Raw genomic sequence first — 18,593 nt, forward strand, 5'->3', positions numbered from 1 at the left:
AAAGTAAGGGCTATTTGACCATGAAGGAGAGTGATGGGGTGCTGCGCCAGATGACCTGGCCTCTACAGTCACCGGACCTGAACCCAATAGAGATGGTTTCGGGTGAGCTGGACCGCAGAGTGAAGGCAAAAGGGCCAACAAGTGCTAAGCATCTCTGGGAACTCCTTCAAGACTGTTGGAAGACCATTTCAGGTGACTACCTCTTGAAGCTCATCAAGAGAATGCCAAGAGTGTGCAAAGCAGTAATCAAAGCAAAAGGTGGCTACTTTGAAGAACCTAGAATATGACATATTTTCAGTTGTTTCACACTTGTTTGTTATGTATATAATTCCACATGTGTTAATTCATAGTTTTGATGCCTTCATAGTCATGAAAATAACGAAAACTCTTTGAATGAGAAGGTGTGTCCAAACTTTTGGTCTGTACTGTATATATATATACACATACTCACAAAGATAGAGAGAGAGATGATGGATAGATTGATAGATAGATAGATAGATAGAGAAAAAGATAGATAGATAGATAGATAGATAGATAGATAGATAGATAGATAGATAGACATTAAAACTTTCTTTACTTACCAAGTTTAGCACCCAAGATGGCCGATCATGAAATGGCTGCTGGGGGAGTGGACAAATGTTGAGCATGATCTGTGAGCAAAACGGTTGGAAATGGATCTGCCTCAAATGAAGACATTGCAAACACATCTATCACCCATTGACAATCATTATTTTGGATGGCAGATCTGTTTGGCTCCACTTCGTGCAAGCAGCGTTTTGGTGTCCACCTCCAGAGCTGAATGGTGACAAAACAGAAGCAAACTGATGCTTCCTGAGAGGATCATTTTCCATTCAGAATGCATTAGGACAAAACTGATCCGTTTTGTACTGCTTCTAAGATCCTATGACGGATTCCAGAAACGGAAATCCAAAACACTAGTGTGAAAGTAGCCTAAGGTGTTTTAGACACAAATTTCACTGGCCTCAGAGGACTGAGCAGCTGATGAATTGCTGAGATTCAGATTAGTAGAACACACGCATTCTACTAAACTAGGTACCAGCAAAAAACAAAAAACCTCCATAAAATAATAAACCCAACACAAACAAGGAAACTAAACCTACATTGCTAGATTTAGTACAATTAAATAACAATCAACATCTTTATATTGCGGTGATTTGTCTCCGTTATTTCTTGGAAATGCAATCAAAACAAAGTATAACTGAATAATAGAAGGCAATTATTTTGACAGTACAGAAGGGTTTTGAATAGACATAGGAAATGCTAAACTTGCTGAATAATCCAATTACCATGAAATCAGGATACTGAGCGGATAACAGAACAGGCGCTAAGGAGAGGGTTTTGTATTCAGCCCAAGATTTAGCACAAGAAAAGCTGACTAGGTCATTGTGCTTGAATGCAAACCCTCAATATCATCCTTCAAGTTTAATATAATTCTCGGCTGAATTTCAATGAACATGAAACCAGGGGATAGAACTTTATAACAAAGCTCCGGAGACCTGGAGTGGTATCACTTCCCTGTCCAGAACACAAGATCATTTTATTATTGTACATAGTGTATGGTTTCCTTTTATAATGAAGAAATAAAAGACCAACGTTATAAGGGAAGCTTTGTTCTTACAGCGTATAACTTTTACTTGCCAACAGAAAACGGTGCATGTATTTCCAAACATAACAGCCTTCGCTAGGAGGATATCTGCATCTAGCTGAATGAGAGGGGGCTCATTAAAGTTATTATTATTTATAAAGTTATCCAGTATTCTGAAATACGGCAGATTTGTGTAGATTATTAAACATGAGATTCGGAAACTGGCTTGCATGCACTATCTGGCTCCATTGGTAAAAGTGGTGTAAGGATATGGAAGCTTTGAAGTTAGACCATTCTGCTGCCCATAGTCATCAGAAGACCCTAAAGAAGCCTCGATGCATCAAATCCCAAAACAAGAACAAAGAAAAAGTATACTGCTGGTCTAAAAGCACAAACAGACTGGAATACCTTTCCAACTGTGCCAGTATTGGGGACTAGAAATGAAATTTCTCTCCTAACAGTGAGGTTGGTTTTCTTAGGAAAGTGCAGATCTGGGAGGTTCGACCTGATGGTAGTGACACCTGCAAAGCATCGACCTGATTGATTACTATCAAAGAACATGAAAATCAGCCATAAGGAAGTTTTAAATGGGTTGTCTCAGCTGGTATGGAAGATCAATCTCTATGAAAAGATAAACCTTACAAGGAGATACCAAGTGTTGCTTAGCAAATGAATCCTAAAAGTATAGGAAAATATATATAATGTGCACCTTAAAGGCCTTTGAACACTTTCGGAGGCATGTTTTTAATCAGTTTGCATCTTGCTCATTTTGGGCTAAAAATTATTTTTTCATTTGGTCTTAATTAAACATTTTGAACAGTTTTTGTTCTACTCCCTTCATTTTCAATTTATGTGCAGACTATTTGCTTTCTGTTTTACAGTGAAACCATCAGGCAACTAGATGAAAATTTCCCCTTAAAAGCATAGTAAAGCTGGCTATTTACCATTAAGGTAAGGTTTTTCTGCCTAATAGAATTATGCAAGGTCAGAAATCCACAAAAATTACACAAAGAGATGTAGTAAGTTAGCCATATGGTAACCCACACCTTTAGTTTTTGGGAAAACACAAGGTCTGTCGTGAAATTTATGACATCTCCTGTACGTCAGTCTTAAAAGGGTTTTCCCAACACAAAAGTGAGTATACAGGTGAAACTCGAAAAATTTGAATATTGTGCAAAGTTCATTTATTTCAGTAATGCAACTTAAAAGGTGAAACTAACATATGAGATAGACTCATTACATGCAAAGTGAGATATTTCAAGCCTTTATTTGGTATAATTAGGATGATTATGGCTTACAGCTTATAAAACCCCAACGTCTCAATTTTGAGGTCCCCTTTGCTCAGGGGGTATGGATTAATTAGCTGACTAGAGTGTGACACTTTGAGCCTAGAATATTGAACCTTTTCACAAAATTCTAATTTTAAGCTGCATTAATGCAATTCCTTTTAATTTGCATTACTGAAATGAATGGACATTTGCACAATATTCTAATTTTTCGAGTTTCACCTGTATATCTGAAGGATATGCCATTGTTTTCTGACTGGTGGGGGTCCATCTGCTGAAATGCCCTCTGATCCTGAGAATGAAGGGGCCGCAGCTCCAGTTTAGTGCTGCAGTGCTATCCCAGTTTTTCCCTGTACATCAGTGCACCAACTCCAGCACAGCCGCATTCACTTGAATAGAGTTTCCTACATCGCAGGTGGCTGGGGGCACAGATGCAAAGGTAAACTCTGGCTTGGTTGAGTTTCCAGCAGTCGGATCCCCTCCAATCAGAAAGTGGCGGCATATCCCAGGAATTGTTATTACGCTCTGTGAAGGGAATCCTTGTTAACCCGTTCCACCTTTAGACATAACTTTAGGTCCATTTTAGCGTTGCCTTACCGCAAGTGGGCATACAGAAATACCTATTGGATGGCTTGCAAACAGGAGCTGTGCCTACACCATCTGCAGCGGGTGCTGGCTGTAGTATACAATCATGTACCCCCTGCAACATTCAGGATCACATTTACCTCTGATTCCAGCTCTTTAACCCATTTGATGCCATTGGCAATAGCGACTGTGCATATAATTGGTTTAACAGTCAAAAGGAGCTCATTCTGTGCCTAGTGACCCTCCGTGAGCGTAATCACAGGGTACTGATAGTAGTCATAGTAGTCGTGGAGCCTAGCAAACTCCCTCAGGCTTGACATGGTTATATACCTATTAAAACGTGCTGAAGGTGTAGGGGTCACCTGGGGTGTCCGCACATTGTGTACTATGGTTTGTTGAAGGCACAAATGGAGGTGCCCAATAGGACATTGTGGTCAGTAGCATGCAGGAAGTTTTTTACAGCCTGCTGTCAGACTCTACAGCTGGAGGAGAGACAGCCATTGAAACCTACCTTGTAGCTAGCTAGCAAGTGGAGATTAGTGGTGTTCGGCAATTGGTGCACCACCTCAGGGAACAGAGAGGGTTTGAGCAGCAGTAACACATGAAGCAAAGTAGGGTTGTTTGGGACAGGTTTAGCTGACTTGCACTTACCAGCCCCCTAACTCTTAAGAGTCAGCGGACCTGCAGAGAAACCATGTCAGATGCACAGGACCAGCCAGGTTGCCAAGAATAATTCATGTAGAGTAGAGAGTCGTGTATCAATCTAAATGCATGGAGTGTGTCATGAGGAGGGGGAACCAGTGGCCTGTTGAGATGCCTGTGCAGATTAGGTGTTAATCCACCACAAGGAGAGAGTTGCTTGGGTCTCTCAAGCAGCAAAATCCATCTTAATTGCCGTTAAGCAGAGGAGATAGAGTACCATCACCCAGGGAAGTTGGATGCATCGACTGCTGGAAAAAGTAAGCCCGTTGACTATTAAAGGCACTAGGGAGAATTTTAGTGACATATAGAAGCATGCATCGACCTTGTTCAGGTGTTAGGAGACCACACAACATCCCTTCTTGTGTATATCAGTATATGATTGCTAAGCACTGGAGTGTACTTGAGTTTGTCTTTCTTGTAACTGAAGCACCACTTATGTGTTTATGATGTATTTGGATTATTCACCAGGTTCAGAGAAGTGCTCTTGTAATTGCTTGCGTCCTCATTTGTCACGCTGTCCAGTATAAAAAGCACTTATGTCCATGTCTCATGCTGCTATTGTTAACTAAAGAGCAGAAACCTTTATTGTATGACAGGCATTGAAATATTTGATTTACTTACCTTATCTATGTTATTTTAAAAAAACATTAATAGAACCTGATGATTTATATGAAACATGCAGGAACATAATTACATGTCTTCGCTGTGAGCTTTAAAGAACAATTCAACTTGGAATTTGACTCTAGTGCCACACAAGTTGGTACAGATTGTGCAATACTACTGTGACTTATCAAAGTCATTTCTCTATAGTCCATCAGGTCAGTGTTGTACTGTGGTCCGTTGGGCCCACCAGAGAAAATCATTCTCGGGGCCCAAAACCTATATCACCAATGAGGTCTTATAGGTTTTGATTCCAAGAAATAAACTCCAGTGGCAAAGGAAGCTCCAAATGTTTTTTTTCTGGACCTTTGGGGCCCATTATGGTATAAGAGGGTGTGCCCGCTGGAGGATCCTCTGGTACTATGGTGGGCCAGTCCAATGCTGTCTCAGGTTCCATTCATCTGAAATGGGGTTGTTTTGGTGGTATGCCCATGGTTTCAACCAAAGAATATAAATTGCTGAACTTAATGCAAGGCTATTTTGAACTTCTATAGGGTTGTGTGTTTTGTTGAAAGGGGGAAGCCTCCAAATGTGTATAAATAAATATGAATCCTCAACTTCTCTTTATACAATATTCGCTTGATGTCTGTGGAATCAGTAAGCCAAATCCGACTCCAACTATGACTCTAACCACTGAAAACTGACCGCAGCGCCGGAGCCCTGGAGTTATTTTTGATAAATCGGGACCTTAGATGGATAGAACATAACATATATTTATATGGTTATATATTTATATGATTAAAATTTTGTAACTTTTTCAATTTTCTTTGGAATATAATATGCAACAAGATGTATATTTAATAAATTAAAGGGGTTTTCCAGGACTTACTTATTGATGATCTATCCGTAGGATAAGTCATCAATATCAGATCAGTGTGTTCTGACTCACATCACACGGGACAATCAACTGTTTTTACTAGTTGTGTTGCCAGAACCAGCCACCAGAATTAAACAGTTTTGTACACTATGTACTGGCTGAGCCTGTGTCATGGATGAAGTTGCAGATAGCTGGAAGTTATGAATAAACGTCCGACTGGCTTGATCCCAAACTAAGGAGCATATAGGTGACCCCTATAAAACCCTAAGAGCTCACCCTGACTGCTAAGCACATACAAGGGTCTCAAAGGTAGACGATTGTATGCCCCCGTACCTAAGACTTTGTGACACCTGAAAATCCTATAATAGTGAGGGGAGAAGACCACCGGCTCCCTGCATTTCATACGGAGGGAGTCAGGGTCACCTAGAATCAAGCCAGCAAGGAAACACAATACATGAAAAGACTTATCTGAACAAGCAGCAGCAGAAGACTCCAGCAGTGAACACTTCAATCCAGGAAGTAGTATAAACTGCAAAGAGAGGCAGTATGGGAGGGAATATAAAGGAAAGAGGATTAGTCTAAATAGGTGACACCTGGGAGAAGAAAATGAGATGAGAAAGTGAAACCAAAACAAAGAACATCATGCAAGAAGTAGAGAAGGACGTCTGTCAGACCTTCTCACAGAAGTGGCGGTGACAGCCTGGATACTGCAGCACCACTCCCATTCAAGTGAAAGCAGTGCTGCAGGAACCAAGCTTAGCCAATACATAGCAACCAAGCTTAGCCAATACATAGCATACATTAATTCTAGTGGTTGGTTCTGGCAACGCAACTGGTAAAATCATCTGATCGTCCAGGGTGCTGGAAGTCAAGCTCTGCTGATCTGAAAGACTGATGAACTGTCCTAAGGATGACCTAAAGAGGACCTAGTAAAGGTCCTTTTACACAGACCAGCAGTCTGGCCAGTTATTGGGGATGAGTGTTTGCATAAGACAGCTCATGCTGTCTGAACAGCAATCTGCTGCCCAAGAACTATGATTTTCTATAGGGACAAGTGATCGCTCCAGCAATTGCTTGCCTCCGTACAGCGGAGTTGATTGCTACATGTAAATGCAGCCCTCATCTACGCTGACGATCAGGCAAATATTGGAAATGTCTGGTTTGTTCTTGATAATTGCTCAGTCTGAGAAACAAGGTCTGGGTGTTGGCCGCCTCTCCGGGCTGACTGTGGCTCCCTGACCAGAAACTGACTGCATCCATAGTGCTTTATAATACAGTCAGTTCCTACTCAATCACGGTTTAATGTACTGTGCTCACATCACCACGTGAGTCCAGTACAGTAGACCAGCAATCAGATAGGAAATGTCTGTGTCATAAAAACACTATGATGCAGTTAGATCAGGAGAAGCCGTGCTCGGTGTGTGGAGAACCCAGCTGACAACCCTAAAAGAACCTTTAGTCCTGGAAAACCCCTTTAATTATACAATCTTAATAATATTTAATAGTTGTATTTTGAAGCATTTTGTACATTTTTCCAGCTCCACCAAAAATGACTCAAACTCCAAATCCTCGATTCCACAGCCTTGGTTATATCTGACTTTTGAAAAACTGATGCAACTACCATGAGGCTGCTTTATACATAGGCTTTTAGTGGTTGTTTTTCTGCACTTTGTGTTTTTAGTGGCAGTTTTTGCACCTGTGTTTTTTGCTACATTCTATGTTGGAAAATCGCCATCTCCAGATGTTAGCTAAAAGTCTATGGGAAATATGAATGCAGGATAAACAAGCATGTTTTTTCTTGCTACTGCTCTTTTTTGTTTATTTGGTGCACTTTTTTTCTCTCTTGGCTTCCTTTTCAAAAATGCAGCATGCTGGAGCGCTTGGCGTTTTTCCATGCGTTTTGATGACACCCCCTCTAGAGCAGAAAAATGGCATAAAGAAAAAACTAGTGGTAAGACACACCTGTGCACAAAAAACACCTGGAAAACTGTACAAAAAAAACTATTTTTTTTCTTAATGGGAAAAAACAGAAAAAGACCCAGTGCAAAATTCATGTTTGTAAAATTCTGTGCAAATGTATGTGTGTAAGGACCCTTTAGGCTTGTGCACACAAAGGTATTTTCTTTTCGTGTACGTTCCCTTTTTTTTTTGTGGACTGTATATGAAACCATTCATTTCAATGGGTCCGCAAAGAAACGGAACTTACTCCGTGTGCATTCCATTTCCATATGTCCGTATTTCTGTTCAGCAAAAAAATGGAACATGTCCTATTGTTGTCCGCATTACAGACAAGGATAGTACTGTTCTATTAGGGGCAAGCTGTTTCGTTCCGTTTTTTACGGACTGCAAAATACATACGGTCATGTGCATGAGGCCTTAAGGCCACCAATGCATCTTTCACGGGAGTTGTCACCTAGCGATCATACAGACCTGTATGGCATATTTTCCAAACTACTCGACGATGCAGGACTTGCTACATACAACATACCGTATTTTTTGCCCTATAAGACGCACCTAGGTTTTTGAGGAGGAAAATAAGAAAAATAATATTTTGAACCAAAAGGTGTGCTTTTGGTGGACTTTGAACTAATGGTAGCCTGTAAATGACACTATTATGGGGGATCTGTGGATGACGCACTGTATGGGGGTCTGTGAATGGCACTGTTATGGGGGTCTGTGGCTGTCACTGTTATGAGCGTCTGTGGATAGCACTGTTATGGGGGTCTGTGGATGGCACTGGTTTGGGGGTCTGTGGCTGACACTGTTATGGGGGTCTGTGGCTGACACTGTTATGGGGGTCTGTGGCTGACACTGTTATGGGGGCGTCTCTGTGGCTGACACTGTTTATGGGGCGATCCTATGGATGGCACATGCTCATGGGGCATCTGTGGATGGCATGACACTGCTATGGGGGGATCTGTGGATGACAGAATAAATAGCTTCTTATGCTAATTTGTCACCCACCAGATCCCCCCTAACAGTGTCAAGCCACTGTGAATGACCCCCAATACACGGGGGTGGGGGCTGGCATCTACCAAGTTTTTTAATGTGCAGAGGGGGCCCAGTGCATGTCAATGTATTCTATTGCACCGGGCCCCGCTCCACTGTACTAATTCGTATCTACAGTTACTGCATGGCAAGTTTAACTATTAGAATCTATGTTCAACTCCAGCAGCCTGTACTTACGACCATAGCAAGCAGGAGGCAGGAGGCTGGCGGGTGCGGCACCCCTCCCGCGACCACCTGCAATATAAACTCACCTACGTCACGTGCCCGCGCCGCCTGCTTCATTCATAAAGTGGGCGCAGCAGGCACGTGACATAGGAAGTTACGCTGCCAGTGCCCGCCCGCCCAGCCCCCTGCCTCCTGCCTGCTATGGTCGTAAGTACAGGCTGCTGAATCGAACATATTCTATAGTTAAACATTGCCTGCAGTTACCGTTGATACGATTAATACAGTGAGCGGGACCCGGTGCAATAGAATACAGTGACTGCACCGGGCCCCGCTGCAATTAGAAAACTAGATGCCGGCCCCCAGCCCCTCCTCCCTCCTCGCTGATACACACGCCGGCCGCGCTGTGCAGCATGCGGTCGGCGGTTTATCAGTGTAAACGGCCCATAAGACGCACTGCCATTTTCCTCCCACTTTTGGGGGGGGGGGGGGGGGGTGCGTCTTATAGGGTGAAAAATACGGTACACAGTATCCTGTATATCTATCCTGTATATCAACTAGACAGATTTATTATTCAGGGTTTGGTTACCACACAGCTTTCCTGCAGTGAGATATATGGATAGCATGTTTAACACTTTGAAAGAATTTCTACTGTATATCGAGAAGTGGGTTCCCCACAAATAAATGCTAATATACTGTACTGTAAAAACAATCAGTAAAAGTTGCAGCCATCCCGTCAAGAAACTATTATAAAAAAAAAATTAGAATAACTTTTATAATTAGAATGTATTTACAGCTCTGCCCTTTGGGACCTCAGATTAGGTTTACATGATTTGCTTGATAAAAGGATTTCTGATCTAACCTGGCCCATTAGTTTCCAAACTACTTATTTTAGGTTACCGTGAAATGAACCCAGGGTGCTTTTTCCACTCTGTCTGGCAACGTGAACATTCTAACTCAGTGTAACTAGATGCGCACGAAGTCCATGGAACGAGCTCTATTCTGGGAAGAGAGCCACTAACAGCTGATAGTCACAGATAGAATACTTTTGTCATCACTAGTGAGCACCATTCTTCTCGGCACATAGGCAAGAGAGCAGTAGTAAAGATGCATTCCCCAATAGCAGTTATGGTTCTCACAAAGACTGATAAATGGGTTAATGAGAAGGCCTGTAATGCACACCCTGCAGGCTTAACGCTAATTAATATCTGGCATCTTTGGGTCATAATATTTCAATTACTGTGATTTACACTGTAAAGTAACACGATTAATACAATGTAGATTCAGGAGACTCAAAATGATATTATTATACCTGCCCCCCGGCAATCCTACTGCTACAGTCTGCTTCCAATCTCAACATCCAGCAACACAAGACATCCCCTCCAAATTGGACCATATAATGTCTGTGCCCTGTGCCAGTATTTCCAGTATATGATTTTTTTAAACAATGCAAAAGTACTTTGATAATTTCACAAGGCTATTTCTACAGTTCATCTGAGTCACAGCATATCACATTGAATATGGAGCACTGCAGAGAAAAGAACAGCAAATACCTTGCTCATTTGCCCAGGGCCTTTACCTAGTGGCTGCCAAACATACAACTGCATTGCTATTCCCAAGACTGCGATACAGTTGAATACTGATGTAGGGCACAGAAGCTAATGGCTCCCATCTCCACCGTTCACTCACATTTCCTGGACTGAGGAGGCTCCTATGAGCTAAACCCACTGCACCGTAGTGATTTATGATGCTCTGAGTTTCGGCCCAACCGTGGGTCTAATGTCCCATTCTCAAATGCTGCAATGGGTACAGAACAGTAGATCAGTGATTGGGCTGGAGCTCACAGCATAATGGATCACTACGATGCAGTGAGTTCTGCTCACTTAAGCCACGGCCGTCACAGAGACCACAATTCATGGACCACATATGGCTGTTTGAAAGCAGCCTTATGAGTGTGGCAGCGTAAGGTTCTGTTGCCAATTGTAAGCCACATGAATGCATACGTCGTCCATTGACCACAATGTAATAAAAACACATGGTATACATGTTTTTAGGATCCAGGTACAGAAAAGCACTGTCAGCTGCTCTTTCTAATGCAATTAAGAAAACTGAAACGCCTATAAGCCCAAAAGAGGGCAAAGGAACACTCTTTTGGCCTCTATTGAGTAAATTAGTTTTGTCATTTACTCAATAGAGAATACATAAGAAAAACATAACGAAAAAACAAGGTGTGAACATAGCCTAAAAAGGAATATTTTACCATTACATAGCTTGACTTTCTTGGGCCACTCCATACCTGGGCACTCCAATTAACAGACAATTTTCTATTCCGCTGTGTATAGGAATAATATACAATATAAAAATCTAATATTCATTTGCATAGTAAAATAATATAGCATGATTACAGTACAGTGGAAGTACACTGCCTGTCCCCAAAAAAAAGTCACCACCTGGATTTAACTAAGCAAATAGTTATGAGCCTCCTATTGGATAATTACAGCATGGGCGATTATCTTTCAGCTGGCTATAAGTTATTTAACCCCAACTGGTGCAATGAGTTGCTTCTCATTTCTTAAACAACCATGTCGAAAGACACATCTCGTGGTCGTGGAAAAGATGTTAGTCTGTTTAAGAAGGGTCAAATCATTGGCATGCATCAAGCAGAGAAAACATCTAAGGAGATTGCAGAAATTACTAAAATTGGGTTAAGAACTGTCCAACTCATTATTAAAAACTGGAAGGATAGTGGGGACACATCGTATTCGAGGAAGAAATTTGTCGGGAAAAAAATCCGGAATGATCGTTATCAGCGATCACTTAAACGTTTGGTGAAATCAAATCGAAGAAAAACAACAGTAGAACTCAGGGCTATGTTTAATAGTGAAAGTAAGAGCATTTCCACATGCACAATGCAAAGGGAACTCAAGGGATTGGGACTGAACAGCTGTGTAGCTGTAAGAAAACCACTAATCAGTGAGGCAAACCAGAAAAAGAGGCTTAAATTTGCTAGGGAGCATAAAGATTGGACTCTGGAGCAATGGAAGAAGGTCACTTGGTCTGATGAGTTCAGATTTACACTGTTCCAGAGTGATGGGCGCATCAGGGTAAGAAGAGAGGCAGATGAAGTGATGCACCCATCATGTCTAGTGCCTACTGTACAAGCCTGTGGGGCAGTGCTATGATCTGAGGTTGCTGCAGTTGGTCAGGTCTAGGTTCAGCAACAGTATGTGCTCCAAGAATGAGGTCAGCTGACGACCTGAACATACTGAATGACCAGGTTATTCCATCAATGGATTCTTTCTTCCCTGATGGCACGGGCATATTCCAAGACGACAATGCCAGGATTTATCAGGCTCAAATTGTGAAAGAGTGGTACAGGGAGCATGAGACATCATTTTCACACATGAATTGGCCACCACAGAGTCCAGACCTTAACCCCATTGAGAATCTTTGGGATGTGCTGGAGAAAACTTTGCGCAGCAGTCAGGCTCTACCATCATCAATGCAATGCAAGATGCACTGGATGGAAATAAATCTTGTGACATTGCAGAAGCTTATCAAAACAATGCCACAGCAAATGTGTGCCGTAATCAAAGCTAAAGGCTTTTTTTTTATGGCGACTTTTTTTTGGGACAGGCAGTGTACCATGATAAGTTTGCATTGCTGTTTTCTCATGGGGGCTTTTGGTTCTGATTATGATTTCTATTCCAAACTGCGTATGTATCCATCAAAAATCTATTCCAGATGGCTCCGGTTTCCGGTTTGGCCTGGCCTGGCAGGCCGCAATCATGGTCCCATAAGGTCAAGAAGAACACAACCCCGTTGCTAATTTTGGATCCATTTATTTGCCACTAGGGAATACTTCTAATAGACTGACTCACAAATACCCTTATTATTAGATCCTATTGTTGATATGTCCTGTGTGTAAAATAATAGCAAGAAAGTTTACAATCCCTTGAGGAGTCCAAGAAAACAATCCAAAACCATATGACATGACAGAAAATGCAGAAAGTACAGGGGGAAATGTATTATTCCCTATTTTGTAAATGTCATTGCGACTTTTTTTCCGATAAGGGTGGGTGTGAGGTGAGGGTTGATTGTAGGCAAAGCCATCGGCCCCAGCACATTCATTGTTATTTATGCCAGAAACTGTTGTTAATGATGAATGAAATCTACGGCAGCTCCAGATCACAAACTGCCAGAGGAGTCATGTCATTTATGACGAAGCTTATGCCCCATCATAAATGACATGCCTCCTGCAGCAGCACAGGTCTTATCAAGACCTGATATTATAATGCCGTTCATACACCGCTCTTGATAAATCAGGGCCATAGTTTGTACATTTTGGGATGGTGTAAACTGTACATAGTGTGTGTAATATTTCGTAGAACAGAAAACTGCTGGCCTTTTGACATAGTAAATCTCACTGCCTGAGGAATGGTTAAAATGAAACAAAATTTTAACTTTATTAATAAATCATCACTTAAAAATGGGAGAATCTCTCTTTTTTTCTCTTCTCATATAGAGACAGGCAGATTGTGGGAATATATGTATAGCGGCATAAAGCATATGTTGTCCGCTAATTCATACTCTCATCTCCACACCTTAGAGAGAAGGTACAGTGATATACACTGCTCAAAAAAATAAAGGGAACACAAAAATAACACATCCTAGATCGGAATTAATTAAATTTTCTTCTGAAATACTTTGTTCTTTACATAGTTGAATGTGCTGACAACAAAATAAAATAAAAAATAAAAATGGAAATCAAATTTTTTAACCCATGGAGGTCTGGATTTGGAGTCACCCTCAAAATTAAAGTGGAAAAACACACTACAGGCTGATCCAACTTTGATGTAATGTCCTTAAAACAAGTCAAAATGAGGCTCAGTAGTGTGTGTGGCCTCCACGTGCCTGTAGGACCTCCCTACAACGCCTGTGCATGCTCCTGATGAGGTGGCGGACAGTCTCCTGAGGGATCTCCTCCCAGACCTGGACTAAAGTATCTGCCAACTCCTGGACAGTCTGTGGTGCAACGTGATGTTGGTGGATAGAGCGAGACGTGATGTCCCAGATGTGCTCAATTGGATTCAGGTCTGGGGAACGGGCCGGCCAGTCCATAGCATCAATCCCTTCGTCTTGCAGGAACTGCTGACACACTCCAGCCACATGAGGTCTAGCATTGTCTTGCATTAGGAGGAACCCAGGGCCAACCGCACCAGCATATGGTCTCACAAGGGGTCTGAGGATCTCATCTCGGCTACCTCTGGAGAGCACATAGAGGGCTGTGCGGCCCTCCAAAGAAATGCCACCCCACACCATTACTGACCCAATGCCAAACCGGTCATGCTGGAGGATGTTGCAGGCAGCAGAACGTTCTCCACGGCGTCTCCAGACTCTGTCACGTCTGTCACATGTGCTCAGTGTGAACCTGCTTTCATCTGTGAAGAGCACAGGGCGCCAGTGGCGAATTTGCCAATCTTGGTGTTTTCTGGCAAATGCTAAACGTCCTGCATGGTGTTGGGCTGTAAGCACAACCCCCACCTGTGGACGTCAGGCCCTCATATCACCCTCATGGAGTCTGTTTCTGACCGTTTGAGCAGACACATGCACATTTGTGGCCTGCTGGAGGTCATTTTGCAGGGCTCTGGCAGTGCTCCTCCTGTTCCTCCTTGCACAAAGGCGGAGGTAGCGGTCCTGCTGCTGGGTTGTTGCCCTCCTACGGCCTCCTCCACGTCTCCTGATGTACTGGCCTGTCTCCTGGTAGCGCCTACATGCTCTGGACACTACGCTGAAAGACACAGCAAACCTTCTTGCCACAGCTCGCATTGATGTGCCATCCTGGATAAGCTGCACTAACTGAGCCACTTGTGTGGGTTGTAGACTCCGTCTCATGCTACCACTAGAGTGAAAGCACCGGCAGCATTCAAAAGTGACCAAAACATCAGCCAGGAAGCATAGGAACTGAGAAGTGGTCAGGTCACCACCTGCAGAACCACTCCTTTATTGGGGGTGTCTTGCTAATTGCCTATAATTTCCACCTGTTGTCTTTCCCATTTGCACAACAGCATGTGAAATTGATTGTCACTCAGTGTTGCTTCCTAAGTGGACAGTTTGATTTCACAGAAGTGTGATTGACTTGGAGTTACATTGTGTTGTTTAAGTGTTCCCTTTATTTTTTTGAGCAGTGTATATGTATCTGTACCCCCTTCTGTTTCAACAGTTTGGTGCAGAGCGGGAAATGATAGTTATCCCCACTAGTTCACAGATAGAGTGTCAACAGAATTGTGTATATATTGGTCATTCATTCTCGCACTCTACTGCAATTACATATATATTCAGCCATACAGTGGTAGAGCACTTTAAGTTAGGGTCATATACCGATGGATCATATATGATTAGACTCACAGGTCTCTACTCACAGGTCTCTACTGACACCCCATATACCAGTGTTCCATTGAACTGCATGCCATATATGAGAGATTATTGTCATATGTCCCCAAGTGACCAAATTTGCAGGGACACATTCTAGAGCCCATAGGCAGCTGTATCCCATACATGCCACCCCACACCATTACTGACCCAATGCCAAACCGGTCATGCTGGAGGATGTTGCAGGCAGCAGAACGTTCTCCACGGCGTCTCCAGACTCTGTCACGTCTGTCACATGTGCTCAGTGTGAACCTGCTTTCATCTGTGAAGAGCACAGGGCGCCAGTGGCGAATTTGCCAATCTTGGTGTTTTCTGGCAAATGCTAAACGTCCTGCATGGTGTTGGGCTGTAAGCACAACCCCCACCTGTGGACGTCAGGCCCTCATATCACCCTCATGGAGTCTGTTTCTGACCGTTTGAGCAGACACATGCACATTTGTGGCCTGCTGGAGGTCATTTTGCAGGGCTCTGGCAGTGCTCCTCCTGTTCCTCCTTGCACAAAGGCGGAGGTAGCGGTCCTGCTGCTGGGTTGTTGCCCTCCTACGGCCTCCTCCACGTCTCCTGATGTACTGGCCTGTCTCCTGGTAGCGCCTACATGCTCTGGACACTACGCTGAAAGACACAGCAAACCTTCTTGCCACAGCTCGCATTGATGTGCCATCCTGGATAAGCTGCACTAACTGAGCCACTTGTGTGGGTTGTAGACTCCGTCTCATGCTACCACTAGAGTGAAAGCACCGGCAGCATTCAAAAGTGACCAAAACATCAGCCAGGAAGCATAGGAACTGAGAAGTGGTCAGGTCACCACCTGCAGAACCACTCCTTTATTGGGGGTGTCTTGCTAATTGCCTATAATTTCCACCTGTTGTCTTTCCCATTTGCACAACAGCATGTGAAATTGATTGTCACTCAGTGTTGCTTCCTAAGTGGACAGTTTGATTTCACAGAAGTGTGATTGACTTGGAGTTACATTGTGTTGTTTAAGTGTTCCCTTTATTTTTTTGAGCAGTGTATATGTATCTGTACCCCCTTCTGTTTCAACAGTTTGGTGCAGAGCGGGAAATGATAGTTATCCCCACTAGTTCACAGATAGAGTGTCAACAGAATTGTGTATATATTGGTCATTCATTCTCGCACTCTACTGCAATTACATATATATTCAGCCATACAGTGGTAGAGCACTTAAGTTAGGGTCATATAGCCGATTGATCATATATGATTAAGCTCACAGTCTCTACTCACAGGTCTCTACTGACTACCCAGATACCAGTGTTCCATTGAACGTCATATAAGATCGCTGTATGAGGAACACTAGTATTATATGGAAGACCTATGTTTGGCATGACTTCTATTCATAGTAAGTTGGGGAGCAGCATTGCCAATCACCACCACCAGTTATGTGGCTATCTATAAGCAGTTCTCTCAGCCTGCTCAACACGTTCTGTGTCCTTTTATTTGGACACTTCATCAGGAGCTGGGCTTAGGGGTCTGAGATGGTGGTAGTTCTTTCTAATGTTTGCACCGACGGTAGACGCTGCACATGTGTCGTTGCAGCATATTCGCACTATGACGGTCGTGCGCAGGCCGTCCAGCCGGATCCTGCTCTTTAAATAGGGATTGCCCTGTTGCGGAGAGGAACAAAGGAGCTGTCACCTGGACCAATCGGAGGGCATGGGCGTGGTCTGAACTCATAACCACGCCCATGCTCCATTCCGCCGGGTATTAATCTATCATTGGAGGCGTTCCCCGCCCGCTGACCTATAGCCGAAAGAGGGGGGGGGACCATTAGGCGGCTAGTAACAAGGGGTCCTATATTTTCTACATCTGGAGGGCGAAATTATCGAGAGGTGTACGAAAAAGAACTACATCATCATATAAGTGCGAAGATGTAAAGAATTGAGAGACGAATGACTGCATAACATCGTATAGGTGTAGGAGAATTATACTATGTATCAACATGGTATTGCATCCTCATATCATGTCGATACAGTGTTATGCTCCATGGTCGCATGATCATTGTCAGTTTGCACCTGATTGTTTAATTCCAAAGGCTGTGGACCTTTTACAAGGTATTATTATAACATATTGTTATGGAAGGGACGTAGAACCAACATGGGATAGAAAATGAGAGATTATATCATCTGTCCCTAATTATCATCTGTTCCCAAGTGACTGGAATTCACATTTGCAGGGGCGCTTGCTGGAGCATATAGGCTAACTGCAGCCATATATGAGAGATTATTGTCTATGTCCCCAAGTGACCAATTTGCAGGGACACAATTCTAGAGCCCCATAGGCAGCTGTATCCCATATAAAAGGCGCTAGAGGTCTAGGAATCTCCTAGGAATCAAATTTGCGGGGACACATGCTGGAGCATATAGGCAACTACATGCCACATATGAGAGATTGTTATCATATGTCCGCAAGTGACTAGGAGTCAAATTTACAGGGACACATACTGGAGCATATAGTCAGCTGCATGCCAAATAAAAGGCGCTAGTACCTTATGATATGTCCCCAGATCCACTGTTTTGTATTTGACTACTCAATGAAGCGGGTAAAGCTACTCACTTCATTTAGTTCCTTTGGTCTCTCAGTATGACGACGGAAGATCCCCTCCAGTTCTTTTCTGAGTATTCTCCTGTCCAAATTACCTCCTCTTGGAGATTGGCGCACATGTTCAATACCTTGGAAATGCATTACTTTGGTGTTCCCCGCATGCATCTCACCTTCATGCTGCGTTAATCCGGACATCATTTAGAGGTTCCCCTATTGTTACATGGAAGGGAACAGTGAGCCCTGAATTCCACCCACACCTCTATCCCTGCCTACTTGCACGGCCCGTCCTAACTGACGGCATACAACTTGGGGGCGGTCCCTCACCTGGGTACGTGCAGGGGCCTACTGAAGAGAGCAAAAACGTAACGGAGTAAAGGAAGCAAGGGTCAAGGCCAGGAGGTCACGCAGTACACAGGGAGAAGGCAAAGCAAGGTCAAAAACAATCCGAAGTCAGAAGCCAAGAGGTAACGTCAAATCCAAGGAAGTAGCAATGTCGAGGTCAAAAACTAGCTGAGGTCAAAACACAATAGGAAATCCAAATACGCAGGTGAGGGTAGAAAGCCCAATCACAAGCAACCTGTGGTCAGCAGGCTGCCTGTTTAAATAGCCCCTACAGGTGAGTGACGTGACGTGGCCAGCGTTACGTGACTCGCATTTCACGCCATACAGCTGAGCGCCGATTCATTCCCATCGGCGCTCAGATCCCCTGCTGCTCGTTACCTAGGGGATGGAGGAAGCCGGTCGTGCTGAGCAGGGCGCGCAGGCCGGATCCTCC

Source organism: Bufo bufo, chromosome 3 (assembly GCF_905171765.1).
Source record: "Bufo bufo chromosome 3, aBufBuf1.1, whole genome shotgun sequence".
Lineage (NCBI taxonomy): Eukaryota > Metazoa > Chordata > Amphibia > Anura > Bufonidae > Bufo > Bufo bufo.